This window comes from Equus caballus, chromosome 15, assembly GCF_041296265.1.
Source record: "Equus caballus isolate H_3958 breed thoroughbred chromosome 15, TB-T2T, whole genome shotgun sequence".
NCBI lineage: Eukaryota > Metazoa > Chordata > Mammalia > Perissodactyla > Equidae > Equus > Equus caballus.
In genome coordinates this window covers 72,327,629-72,343,190 of record NC_091698.1, presented here as the reverse complement: position 1 = coordinate 72,343,190, position 15,562 = coordinate 72,327,629, and positions in this window count along the sequence as shown.

The window sequence follows — 15,562 nt, the reverse complement described above, 5'->3', positions numbered from 1 at the left end:
TTTTGGTTTGAGGTTTAAAGAGATTAAGGATTTGGAACCTAAAAGACCATCTAGTCCTCACTTCTTATTTATAGATAAGAAATTCAAGACTCTAAATGGCTAAATAACTTCAATATAGGCACATAGGTGATCACTAACAGAAGCTGAATTATCACCTATACTTAATATCTTATACCTGTACAAGTGATTTTAAATTTGAATTTTCTGTACCTCTTTTACAACTTGAACAGGCAAAATATCTTTCATTCTTCACATTTGAAGATGTATTGCTTTTAAAAGTGAGATAAAGAAGAGCTATTTTAAATATATAAACAACCAACCACCTAAGCACCCCTATTTTAATTATTTAATTTGCATATTTGTTTTGAGGATTTTCTTAAAGAATAAAGGAAGATCTTTCGGTATTAAGAAAGTTTTAAAACTCACTATGTTAAGAAAATATTTGCATACAAAACCTAGGTAAGTGCTATTTAAAGATCAAAGGAATAAGAATTCAATACAATTCTTAATTTCTTTGTAGAATCTCCAAACACGAGGGGATTAAGGGAAGAAAATGAAAGTTGTAACTTTATTTCTGAGAGTAACTGCAAAAATATTTTGAAAGTTTTGTAGCAAGAAATTCCAGTGAGAAAAACACAAATTTTATATTTCTTCCCAAAAAGTTCAAATTTGGAGTATAATGATTTTTTAATCTTTTTCTTTTATATTCAGTTTAACATGTCAACACTTTATTAATTATTTTTGCAACAATTCACATGAATGACATTGATCTTTGGTTTCCTTTTTATTCAGCCTTGGAAGGTCTGGGAGTCAAGGTTATGCTAGCTTCTTAAAATAAGTTGGGGAACCTTTATCTTTTTCTATGCTGCACAACAGTTTAAATGGTAGTGGAAGTGCACATAATATTATTCCAAAGCCTGCCCTCATTTTAGGTCATCATGCTGCTTTTCCTTCAGCTTCTCAGAGATATTGCCAAATTGTTACTATACCATGAATATGTTTTGAGTTCTATGCAAGAAGTTTTTGTTTTGTTTTGTTTTACAGCTTTATTGAGGTATAATTTATATACAAAAAGCTTCATATATTTAATGTATACAATTTGATGAGTTTGGACATACGTATACAACCACAATATCATCACTACTATCAAAGTTATAAACATATCCACCACTTCCAAAAGTTTCTTTGCGTCCCTTTGGGGCTTTTTTCATTTGGTTTTGTTTTTTTCTTGTGGTAAGAACATTTAGGATGAGACCTACCCTCTTAAAAAAATTTTTAAGTGCACATACACTTTTTTTCTGACATGAATACTATTTACTATTTACCAATTGTGTTAACTTAGTGCAATGACTCTGAGATCTTAGCAATTTCCAAAAATCATATCAGATAATCATTATTTAGCAACAAAAACTAGAAGTTAAAGTTCATATCTTCAAATGATATGAACTGAAAATGATAGTGGATCAGCCCACAATCTCCCACCTGCCTACTGATTCTCCCAGACCTATTTTTGACTAATTCTTTCAGTTCACTGTGAAACAAGGTAATTAGGTGGTAGGTAACTATTTATTCAGAAAGAATAATAACTGAGGTTAGTTGAGCTATTGAACAAGTCATAGTAAAAAGTACATTATTTCTTTTTATAACTGTCTTCTAAGGAGATTCACAGTCATTTTAACGATCTTTTGCAGGATGCAGAGAGAATTGATTTATTTCAAGACACTTCTTTGCTGTGGAAGCAAAAACCAAAAAAAGCTTATAACGAATGTCCATTGTAAATAGGAAAATAAATCATTTCTCAATTCTCCCTGTGTAAAATGTGCTTGTTCTCATTTACTAATCACTTCATAAATATGGTAGGAATTAAAGTAAAATTGTTTCCAAAACTGTTGCACATCCTGCCAGCACTTACTGAAGATTTAATAACAAAAATAACTATAACATTTACAGTGTGCTTACTATGTGCCAGAGAGTTTGAGTCCTGAGTTCAAGTTCTTACAACAATATTATAAATTTACTATATACAGAGTTGTGGGTTAGATGCTACAAGAATTACAAGTATGAGTAATATCCAGTCTCATTGACAAGTACTACTGGACAAAGTTCTTGGAAGAGATATCTTTTGAGATTGAACTTTAAAAGCACAGGTAGCATCTGAACAAAAGTAGGGTCCAGAAGTAAATATCAGAAAGAAAACAAATAAAAGACAAGGAAGTAAGAAATTTCAGATGTGTTCAAGTAATAAATATCAAGTTACCTCTTTTGGCAAGAGCTCCAGTTAACATTAACTTTCAAGAGAAAACCTAAAAAGTCGAATTAGAAACATAGTGTGGAAAGTCTCATATATCAGAGTAAAACTGTGACTGACTTGGATACAGAAGGTAACTAGAAAGTTCTATGAGCCCTGACGTGGAAAACTAGGTGACAAATAATTAACTAGAGGGAGTAGAACAATGAAGGAGACTATTTAATACTTTAAAGTGCTTGGGATGGAATGAAGATATAAACCAGAATAATAGTGGAGGGAAAAAAATAAGCAGATCCTTATGAGAAACATTGTGATGATGGAATATCCTATGACAGCATTTATTGACTGGATGTTGGAAAGAGGAAGGAGTCAAATACTAGTCATAGGTTTGAGTCAGAATGACTTGGAAAATGACACTGTTGTTAGAATTAAGGAAATCAGGGGGGCACATCTAGATAGGACAATTAGAAGTTTCTGGTGACAATATTGAATTTAAAGCACCAAAACATATTAAAATGGAAGTCCACAGAAGGCAGGTGGAAGTACAAATCTGGAGGTCAGGGCTGGAGAAGGTCATCTGACTTGTTTCCACATTGAACAGATCATTGGAAATCATAGGAGTAGTTGGAGTTGGAATTTCTTGGCAATAAGAGGGTCAATGAAAGGACAGTTGGAAAATTCTTATTTCAAGGACCATGGAAATAACGATAACTAAAGAAGGCATAAAGAGGATTTCAGATGGGTAAGAAGGGAAACAGGAAAAATACTATACAACCAAAAAGAGGAAAAAGTTTCAAAGAGGAGATTGTCAATGGTTGTCAGATGTTTCAGGCAAGGGGAAGACATTAAGGACCTGGAACAAACTGCAGATTATATTACAGGAGATTATCAGTGATCCTTGACAGATTTTTATTAAAGAGACCTCCACAAAAATGTTAATTTTTACGAACAATGCCTTTTATCAAGTGTTGATTGCATTATTTGTTCTCAGTTACTCATTTGTTCCCCACTTTTGCCATTCTCTTCAGTAGGATGAAGGTACTTCCAACCCCACTGACTTTGTTTTTGGCCCTGTGATTCATTTTGGTCAAAAGAATGTGAGCAGACTTATGCCACCACCTAGCAGAGGGAGAGATTGTGCTTGTGTGGTTAGCCTCTGCCTCTCTTGTGTTCTGCCTTCTGCCATGAGAATAGCATGACCCACATAGGGGATGTTCTTTCAACCTGGGTCCTGGAAGAGGAAGATGGATGGAGCTAAGCCCAGCTGAGCCTAGCCAATACAGCTCAGTCGACTTGCTGCTCTCTCGTAACATAAGTTAGAAATAAACATTTGTCTTGTAAGCCTTTGAGATATTGGGGTTGTTTGTTTCCACAGCAAAAGCTGACTAATACACCAACTATTAGAAAACAAATAAATTATTTGAAATTTGTAGAATCTTTGGAAGCGTTGCTGTGTGAAGTTCCTTGAGGCATACAAATTAAAAATAATCCACCTTAATCATTGTCATAAACCTGAATCAAAGTTTGAAATAAAAATCATGCCTCCTAGCCTTTGGTCATTCATTTAAGTAATTTGTATCTACATGTGAATCTTTGTAAAGTACCTCTAATAATGTGATATACAAGGTATAAAGCATACTTTCAGTTAATCTGTCTCCATGGGCTCTTTAATAGCCACACAGACACACTCTCCCAGAACTTGGATTTATTGTGGAAAGTATTTTCCCCTCCCTGTTATTGTTGGCAAAAGTTGCATCAATTCTGGTCTGTTCAGAACTCAACAATCTGTACTGCCAATTGTGCTATTACAGTGTCTCTTAAGATTTCCTTCACTGTTCCTTTATACTCAGCACTCCTTTGTGATTTATGAGTTGTTTTATGGCATTGTAATGTCACCCCTGACATATAGTTGCAATGCACTAAATTACCCTGATTTAAATAAACAGCTTACCATGTGAATATATTCACATATTTTTAAATGTGGTATTTTTCCCCTTGATTTGGCCTGAAAAATCAACAGCATAAAAATTAAAACACAGTGCCTTAGCTTATATTGTGCACAGTTTCTCCCTTGCTACTCCTATTTGTAATATTACTAGAAATAAAAATTGTGTGTTTTTGAAAAAAAGATAGCGTATTGCTTTAAAACATGAGGGTTTCTTTCATTTATCATCAAAATATTTCCAAAATCATATGGATGATTATATAAGAATATTGATAATTCAGCTCTTTATGTTCCACGTCAAATAATAAAGCTGCAAAAGATATTTACAGTAAGTAGCCAACAAATGTACACTATTTTCCTTTTAAATATTATTAGGGCAGTGCTGTCTGGTCAAAGCATGTGGCTGATAGTAATCTGTTACATCTGAAAAAGAAGGAGATTGAAAACATGCCCCTAAATGTGCTGTTATCTTGAACGCAGAAGTCACATCTGTTACACTATTGACCCAAGTAGGAGGCAGAAGACAGCACAATGGGGGCAGCTATAAAGTCCAGGGGGATACAAAGAGGCTGGTATAGAAACATTAGTGAAAAGATGAGAGGGATGAAATAAAAAATAACTCAACATCTTCCAAGACCAGGCAAACTGAGGAGGGAAAGCTCTCAATGTTGGAAATGCATTAAGAGATTTGCTTTGAGAAATATTTTTAATAAAAGGAAATTTGGATTCTTAGAAAATAGTACCTGTCCAAAGGCTCTTTTCCCTGCTTTTATTACTTAAAATGTTTAGTTCTCATTACTCATTAGTACTACCTGCCTAATTATGTTCTCAGGAGTATATTTAATTGCAGTTTCCACGTTCAGTGATTTGGTTATTAAATCAATATACTATGACATCATTATGTTTCTACTGGAGCACACTCAAAAAGTATAACCCATTCAGCCCTTGAATTTTCCTTTTTTCCCCCTTAGAATGCTCCCTTTGGATCAATGTGGGAAAATATGGCATTTCAATTCCACTGTAATTTCTTCCTTCAGGAATAAAGCACCTGTAAGTTAGCCTTTAACTACGAGCCCATCCACTCTCTTTGAGCCTTGACAGAGGCATCCTGAGCTCTGAATCTCAAATGACTAAGTGGAAGTGGTACTTCTTGAGCATCTATCTCAACTCAACCTCCAAATTCGGCTCTTAGTTCCACTGTGGAAGCTGAGGACGACAGGAAATTTTTGACCTTAGAAGTCCATTTTCTCAAATATCTCCACATATCAACAAAGCTAATGCTTTGTTTCTCCCTATGCTTTTTCTTCAAGAAACCTTATAATCTAGGTATTGTAAGAGACCAAACATTAAATTTCTTAATGGAAACTATAAAATGTAACAATACAACATATTTCCTGGTATTTTTCTCCAACAAAATTTTGGAAACTATAAACAACAATAACAACAAAGAACTCATCTCAGGACATTCTCCAAGGACCTATCTCAGGAAGTAGTAGGGTAATTAGCAGATCAAGTTAAAGTGTCAACCCATTTCATCAGGTTACATAAAATTTTATTCATTAATTTCAATATACTATCCTCAGTGAAAATGCATACAAAAAGACAAAATATGCATTTTTCCCTATCCTTAATGAGTTTAAATATTTAAGCTCAAATATTAAGTACATTCATATGTAAATGATAAAATTATCAACACATAAAAATCAAATTGAAAATGCTTTATTTCTTTACGTGTTAGAATTAGAGCAGTTTACGACATACCTTCTTACATTCTTACGTCTTTTCCTCTGCTTCAATTAGTTCCTAAGATCCAAAATTTTCTTTCTTGAAGGCATAGCTTCAGAGTTTATAAGACTTTATATAAAATAATGATATTGCTTGTGATCAAAGACATATGTTATATTTTCAGGTTCTTAGATGCTGATAAGTTTTAGGCTTATTTAACATCAATATTTTAATAAAACGTATAAGCAGAGGACATACTTCAGCTTAACTTCAAGTCAACAAGGGAGCATTTGTGTCAGGTGTTGTCATAACCATTTTCAGATGAGAAATTGTAACTCAGTGATTTTTTGAAAAAATCTTGCCCTAGGTTAAAATTAGAAGAGGGAAGCACGGCCCGGGTTTGACTCTTTTTGCCACATCACCTTTTCCCCCGATCTGGTTCTATCTAAAGATCCAGTTTCATCCCTTGACCTTCCTTCTCACTTCCTGCCTCACCTCTACTCTCCAAACACATGACCATCTGGCCATACCAAACTGCTTGGCACCTCTGCGCCTTTTCCCTGACTGTTCCTGGATTTCTTACTCCACTTATGCTTGCTTGAAAACTCCTAAATAATTTCGAAAAAAATCTTGGCTCAAAGTCACCATCTCTCAGGAGAGCTTCCATGAACTCCCTCTCACATTTTGCACCTAGCACCCTACATTGTAGTTTGTCTTCCTTCTCCTCCCCGCCCCCAAACCTCCTCCCACATTGTGAGGTCCTAGAGGACAGGGACTAAGATTACTCAACTCTGAATCTGCAATATTTAACTGCTGAACACATCATTGGCCCTAACTGAAATTTGTTAAATTAGGGCTTCAACTGTGGACAACAATCATTAGTGGCTACACTGCAGAGCCATCCTTGACAACCAGCTAGTGATTCAGTTTTATTTTCAAGCAGGGTCTGTATAAACAGCAAGTGAATATGACAGAAGATGATGTTTCCAGAGGGGGAAAATTAGACATGTTCTATATCCTTAATGATTTGATAGTATTTTGGATGATCTGTTCCCCAACTATAAATAAGAGAAAAGCATGTGTCTCCTTAAACTTTTCTATTCTCACAAAATAAGAATGGTGTCAATAGATGACTGGCTCTGCCATACAATGAATGCCAGAAAGGATTACAGGTCAATTCTTCCAAAGTCAGCATTTTAACCAGTTTAGAGCATATACTTTCATATGGCAAGGCATTTTATTTGTTTATCTATGTATTCATGTTTATATTAGTTATCTATTGCTGTATTTAAAAATTACCCCAAAATTTAGCGGCTTAAAACAATAAAGTTTCTGAGGGTCAGGAATGCAGGAACAGCTGATGTGGGTGGATGTAGTCTCTCTCTAGGTAGAGTCAAGCTGTTGGCCAGGGTTGCAGACATCTCAAATCTCAACTGGAACTGCAAGATTGACTTTCAAACTCGCACAAGGTTGGTGGCAGGCCTCAGTTCCTCACTGGCTGTTAGCTGAAAGCTTCAGTTACTTGCTATTTGGACCTCTCCCTAAAGCTCTGAAAACAGGGCAGCTTCCTCCTCCCAGAGGTAGAGAAATGAGAGAGAGCTGGAGAAAGAGACACAGAGAGAGAGAGAGAGAGAGAGAGAGAGAGCGAGAGCACGTGCAGGAGAGAGTGTGCAAAATGGAAACCACAGTGGTTTTTATAACCTAATCTTGAAAGTGACATCCATTATTTCTGCCATTTCTAATTTGTTGGAACTGAGTCAATAAATCCAATCCATACTCAGCAGGGAGAAATTAAAGAAGGGCATGAATAAAGGAAAAAGGCATCATTGGGGACCATCTTAGAGGTTACTATGTTACAAGTTTATCCTGGAGGATTCACCAAGAGGACACATTGTTTAAAACTCGATGTATTTTGGAGATCTACAAAGTTTCTATAGCCAAGCTGGACTTCTGGTTACACCTATTTTAATTTTATCCAGGTTAAAATTATTTCAGTCATGCTTTACATTATTGAAATTTGAGTTCTAAATTGTTAATTACTGCATATTTTAGACTAAGTCCTAAATCAGTTTGTTTAAAGACTCTTAATACTGACTCTAAGGGCTTCAATTCAAGTATAATTTTATGTCATATTGTCATATAAGTATTAAGGAACTTCTATTGCACCCAGCTTGGCTAAATTATTAAAGATATGCTTCCATAATTAACTGACAAAATAGACCAGCCATATTCCAAGTCTTGGCAAGGAAATACGATCTCAAATTATCTGCATACAACATTTTAGCTCAGCTGAGAGAAATCACATTTTTGGATGACTGACTAAAGTATATGCAGTCCATTTGTTCCTCTAAATACTCCAAAATAGTGTTTCTCAAGTGTGGTTCATGTACCTCTTGTATCATCAAATACTCCCAGAGTAATTATCTAAAATGCAAAGTCTAGGATTTTACTTCCAAACTACTGAGTCAGAATCTCTAGTGGGCTGAGGAGGTATACGGATGAGAAAAATTTATGAATCTACACTTAAAAGAACTACCTACAACCTTTGCTACATTAGGCCAGATCATCAAAGAATGATCATATTGGTCTCATAGAGAACAGATTCTGTTGATTTATATTTTAACATCACTGCTATTTTCCTACATTGATGAACCTTATAAGAAATCAACCTATGAGACTCAACATTGTATGTATTTAAGAATGTTGGTTGAGCACATAGTTCATTATATTATACCATATCTTTTCCCTAAGGCTCCACAGGAAAATTTTCTCACTGGTCTTAGTAGATATAATTCCCAAATGAACGTCTTGATTCTACATTATGGTCATGAATCTTGTCACCAATCCTTTTTCTCTCTCCGATTGACCACTAGAAAGGTCAAAGCCAAATCTGTAGCCCATCTCTGACCAGCACACAAAACTTCAGAGCTTGAATTTCATACACTATTCTCATTCCTGCCTTTATTTTACTTGGTTGGCTTTCATTTCCTTTGTCTCATTTTTTCTAAAATAATTTTAATTTACTTAATATTGCTGGATTTTATGCCTCATTGTAAGTTTATTTAAAGACTTACTGAAATAGGGTGAGATATAAATGACTTAAAGACATGAGCATTTTGAATGAATGAATGAGGAAAGCATATACACAATGATTTTTTAATTTACCTTTCTCAACTCATTGTTTCCTTCCTTCCTTCCTTCCTTTTTTTCTTTCTTCTTTATTTTTATCAAGTCCCTGAGCCCAACATCCAAGTACCTTACTTATCCTGAACCTTTCTTAAGAAATATTAGTGTGGAAGTACATTCACCATGGGATTTCCTATCTATATCGTTTCCCCTCAAACTTTGTACTTCTTTTCCTTATAAAAGCAATCTCACCAAATTATAGAAGAAAGAGGAATTTTTTTTAAGTCACTCAAGATCCAACAAGTTAAACACAACTATTATTTTTGTTTTGGTGTCTTTCCTTCCAGGCATATTTTGTCAATCTCCAGCACTTGTCAATTTTACACAGCAAATATTTTCTTAGGGTTAACTATGTGCTAGTCATTGTGTTACACACTGAGATGCAAAGATAAAGACAAAGTGGTAGCCTTCAGGCAGCTCTCAATCTAGCAAATGACAGCAACAGGTAAATACACAATGTGATACAAGGGGATAAATGTGTAGAGATCTGTAGGCATCCACGAGCAGGTAACCCTTCAGCTAGGAGCTCTGTTCTTGTCATGTGGTGTTTGGGAATGAATATTGACCCCCACAGGGTAACAATTTTTGTACCATCACCAAGAGACAATACTATCTTGTCTTCTCTACCCAGTGACTATGAATTTGGTAATTTTGTGACTTTGTGAACTCAAAGCACAACCACACTTGTTTGAAAAGCCCACACTCTGCTCCCCAACCATATGCCATGGCATGGACTGAGACCCAGGCAACTTTTTCTAATTCTTCCACTCATTGGGGATTTTTTTGGTAATTATCACAGGCACTGCTTGTGTCAGGGACAGCTCTGGTGTTACTGAAGTGTTTGCTCTAGGGCAGTGGTTCTCAAAATTTAATTCACATTGAAATCACCCAGGGAACCTTTATAAACCTTGAATGTCCCAACTGAACTACATGCCAATCAAATCAGAATCTCTGGAGGTGAGACTCAGGCATCAGTATGTAAAAAAAAAACCTCCATGTGATTACACTGTACACCAAAGTTTAAGGAAGTGTTCTAAAGCACTGCTTCTCAAACTTGAACCACATAAGAATTCCCTGGGGAGGTCTTTTGAAATACTGATTTCCTGTTCCTATGCTGACTAATTATATTATAATCTCTGGGATGGGTGCTAGGGAATGAGTATCTTTTAAAACTCTCTGGGTTATTCTATGTGACCCATATAAGAAGCACTGTTCTTGCAAGAGGATGAGAAGATAAGCCAGTGACTGGGAGAAAATATTTGCGAAAGACATATCTGAGAAAGGACTGTTATCCAAATTATACAAAGAACTCTTATAACTCAACAAAAAGAAGTCAAATAATCCAATTAAAAAGTGGGACAAAGACCTGAACAGACACCTCACCAAAGAAGATATACAGATGGCATATAAGCATACGGAAAGATGCTCAGCACCATGTCATTAGGGAATTACAAATTAAAACAATGAAATACCATAACACACTATTAGAATGGTCAAAATCCACAACACTGACAATACCAAATGCTGATGAGGATGTGGAGTAACAGGGACTCCCATTCATTGCTGGTGGGAATACAAAATGGTACAGCTACTTTGGAAGACAGTTTGGCAGTTTCTTCCAAACTAAACATACTCTTACCATATGCAGCAATCACATTCCTTGTTATTTACCCAAATGAGTTGAAAACATACTCATACAAAAACCTGCACATGGGTATTTATAGCAGCCTTATTCATAACTACCAAAACTTGGAAGAAATCAAGATGTCTTCAGCAGGTGAATATATAAATAAACTGTGGATAATGGAATATTATTCAGCACTAAAAAGAAATGAGCTAGGGGCCAGCCCAGTGGCGTAGTGGTTAAGTCCGTGTGCTCCACTTCGGTGGCCCGATGTTCATGGGTTTGGATCCCAGGCACCAACCCACACACTGCTTGTCAAGGCATGCTGTGGTGGCGTCCCACATACAAAATAGAGGAAGGTTGGCACAGATGTTAGCTCATGGACAATCTTCCTCAAGCAAAAAGAGAAAGATTGGCAACAGATGTTAGCTCAGGCCCAATCTTCCTCATCAAAAAAAAAGAAAAAGAAATGAGCCATCAAGCCATGAAAAGACATAGAGGAAACTTAAATTCATATTACTAAGCAAAAGAAGCCAATCTGAAAAGGTTGCATACTGAATGATTCCAACTATATGATACCCTGGAAAAGGCAAAAATATGGAGACAGTAAAAATATTACTGGTTACCAGGGGTAAGCAGGGAAGGAGGAATGAATAGGGAGCACAGAGGATTTTTAGGCAGTGAAACTTCTCTGTACGATACTACAATGGTGGATACCTGGCATTATACGTTTGTCCAAACCCATAGAATATATGGCATCAAGAATGAACTCTAATGTAAACTATAGACTTTGAGTGATGATGATGTGTCAATGTAGGTTTATGGACTATAACAAATGTACCAGTCTGGTGCAGGATGTTGATAGTGCAGGAAGCTGTGTGTATGTAGAGGCAGGGGATATCTGGGAACTCTATACTTTCCACTCAATTTTGCTATGAACCCAAACTGCTTCAAAAAAAAATTCTATTAAAAAATAAAAAGCACTGTTCTTGACCTAAACTATTCAAAGTGTGCACTGGCATTGTAAGCATCACCTGGAGCTTGTTAGTGCAAATTCACGGGTCCCATCTTAGACCTATTGACTCAGAGTCTCTGGAAACTGTTTTAACAAGCACCCACCCTGCTGGTTATTCTAATGCTAGAGTAGTCCTTCACAAACTTCAGTGTGCAAGAATGAGTAGGCATCTTGTTAAAATGAAGATTTTGATTCAGTAAATCGGGGGTGAGGACAGAGATTCTGCATTTCAAACAAGTTCCCACATGATGCCCAGATGCTGCTGGTCCATGGACCATCATGAGTAACAAGGCTAGAGCAAAGCAATGGCATCAAGCATTCTATCCATGTTCCATTCTCTCTCCTCCTGCCCCCTACTCCCAACACAGACACCCTATAATAATGTCTCAAGATTGGTGTACCATAAGAGAAAGGAAAGGGAGCTGTCTACCTTGAGTGCAGGCAATAAGGGAGCGTCTACAAGGAATTTTAAAACAATCAGAAACGTGACAAAAATTAGCTTATCTTTTTTATCATCATATGTTGACAATTCTAAACAATATCAGGGATAAAATATTACTCCCACCAGGAGTCTGTGTATCACTTACACCACTCAATCCATTTCTCCTTGTTATACCTCCCTTCTGCAATGGACATATGGCTTTACAGAAATAGAGCCACACAAAGTCAGAAAGCTTGACCACTCCTAATCCCAGAGAAGCCAGATTTCTCCTTGTATCAGAGTAAATCCCTTACCTTTCCCTTGCCCATTTGCTCAATAACAATGCAAAGAAACATATTAAGAAAACTGCTAATGTCGTGCACTTGTCTGGGGTAAATCAGGAAATCTCAGTTCTAACTAGAGATAATTCTCTGTCCAGCTCTGAAACCAGCCACTATTTAAACTGTATGAGGCTGGAGGAGGAGAGGGAGGAAGGGGGGGAGGCAGAAAACAAGGAGGAGTAAGCTCCTATAAAGACTTTGGTTGAAGTAAAGACATATCACCTTTAAAGGATCAAGTGACCAACACCCCTTTCAGGAAAAGATGGTCCAGTACATCTCAAAGTGTGGCTCCTCACACCTGCATCACATGTAGATTCCTGGGCCCCACCCAGACTTGCTGAATCCAGATCAATAAACATGATATAGAGAAGTCTGCATTATTAACAAACATCCCAGAAGATTCACATGCTCAAAATATGTTTGTAAAACACTGATTTAGAGGAAAGCTGAGTTCCAGGAAGTTCTATGACGCCAAGTCATAGCTCTCTTTTCAACCATCTGGAAAAACAAAGCTTGAGTCCCTGACGGCTGAGTGAGACAGAAGCTCCAGCTGCCCTGCATGGGACTCAGCACAGCAGTGTCCTTCCCAGAACTGAAGGAGAAGGCTTCACATCATTCACGGAGAACATTTACTGAATTGGACCCAGGCAAGACCCAATCAGCTTGCGAGATACCAGGAGAATCAGTCCTGGGAATTTGTTGCTCTGTCTGCTGCAATGCAGTCTTTGAAGATGTTGCTGATTTAGAAAACACGCTTTCTCCAAGACTCTCAGGAAACACTTCTTTCTTGGGTTGTAAAGAGTGGTCCATCTTCTGAACAATTAGATGGTTTTTATCTTTGGTGTAATCGAATTGCTAAGCTAATCAGACTTCTTTATATACATTGGCCAATAGAACATTTAGAATCTAATCTGTGGCTTATGCCCATCAAAAGCGTAGGATTTAATAGTGTGCATTTCTGATTTAGTTTCAGTCCTGACTCTTTTCATGATCCTGCTCTTTTTTCCCCCTTGCCTCTTTCACCTACTTCCAATTTGTTATCTTTCTACCTTTATGTACCCTTGCAAACCACTTTAAAATAGTTTCTGGAACAAAGCATGCTCTAGGCAGATAGATGGGTAGACAGAAAGATAAATCCTTATGGACCTCATTTTGCTCAGTTATAAAATGAGGGATTCAGACCAGGTGATCACTAATGTATCTTGCAGGTTTATAGCCCAAAATTCTATCATAAGTTTTGGTACAACAATGAAATCGCCTTTTAAATATATCATATTTCTGATGTGTTATTGCAACATTTTTCTAACCAAGCACTTAGTCATAAAAGTGAAGGAATATGAATTTCAAAGAAGCATATTACATCTACAAAATGTAATTGCTTTTCACTCCATCTGATTTTAGGATGGTGTTTTATAACTTTATGAAACCAATAGAAAAAACAAGAAAATTACGGTGTCAGTTCAAAGAAAAAACAAGCTTCATCTAAATTTTAATCAACTTTGTTTATTCCTCAGTCTTCCACCCATTTTTTTTAATTTTTTTGTTCCATCTTTTCATATATACATGGAGATATAGATAAAGCTAGAGATAGAGATAGACATAGACCTAGAGATAACTGTTACTGCCAGACTGAAAATCTGCATTTAGTACAGACAGGAAACATCAAAAAGAAAACCGGACAGAAGGAGAGAAAGTCGGAGAGAATTTGGCCCGATCTATATCAAGACCTTTTGTGTTTTGCAAGGTGTTTGAAATAGAAGGTCTCATTGAATTCTCATCCTCCAGCCCCCAAAAAACACTAGCATCTGAGACAGACTTGCACATCTCTCTCTCCCACCATCTTCCTTCCTACTTTAATATCATAGGTCCCAGTTCTAAACGCTTGGTTTCTTGACTTGACTTCAGGCTCCACATATGACCTCTCCAGATATGGCATCTGGATCTTCCCTAATTAGAAACCAGAACAATGCAGCCTCATCATCGGCTTCCTGCTGACACCCAAAGGGTAAATGCACCCCCAGGTCCACTCACCAAGCCTGTCTCTGAGGCAGCCTTGTTTCTTCATGTGGGTATGCTGGTAGAAAATACCACCCTGGCCCAGACAACAACCTACCCTAACGGCAAAGGGAGTACCAGCCCTTTTCTGCACTTGCAACAAACCATAGCCTGATGGAATATTTTGGAAAATCATAGAACTAGGAGCAGCAGCCACTCGTCTCCCAGTCCACATCACAGTAAATTCAAGGATAGTGAGAAGCTTTTCAAACTTGACCCTGATCCAGGCCAAAATGGTCCCATGTAAGTGCATGAAGTGGACAGAAGCTCCTTCTAGAGGACTAGCCACACAAGAAACCCTCTACACACATTACCAACTTTTCCTTTGGCCTTCTGCCTCTCGTGGTTGGATCCCCATGCACTACCATTGATGGAACAGTCCCCGGCCCTCATTTTATCCCTGGGTTCTCTCACTAGCCCAGATTCAAGATGTAAAGAATGTGACCACTTCTTAATACTCTCAACCTACACTTTGAATAAATTTAACTGACCACCAAAATTTACTTTATCAAGTATCACTGTTAGAGCCTTCATTTCATATCACTTACAGTTATTAACAAGGCTTTACATTAAAGCAAAAGCCAAAACAGGAAAAAGACAGAGCAATAATAAACAGATTTTAAATATATTGAATAGAGTCTATGAAGAGCCTCTTTTAAAGTCCTTTTTACAGTCTTTTAATTGAAGTATTCGTTAATCAATACAATTTAATTCACTAGCATAATGGCAATTAAAAGTTGTTACAAATAGGAAAAATGGAGCAAGTCACATTGCTACAAATATTTTTTGTTGCCCTTTCAATGGTTTGTAAAATACAAGGTTGAACACAGTAATTTAATGCCTTTAAACTGTCACCCAAATATCATGCTCCTTTTAAAATTACCACCTCTCTCAGTCCTAATGAGTCATAAATCCATTACTGTTAAACTGATGACTCCAATTCCAGGTTAAAGAGCACCACAGAGTTGCCTTACATTTTATTACGCCCTATTAAATTGCTTT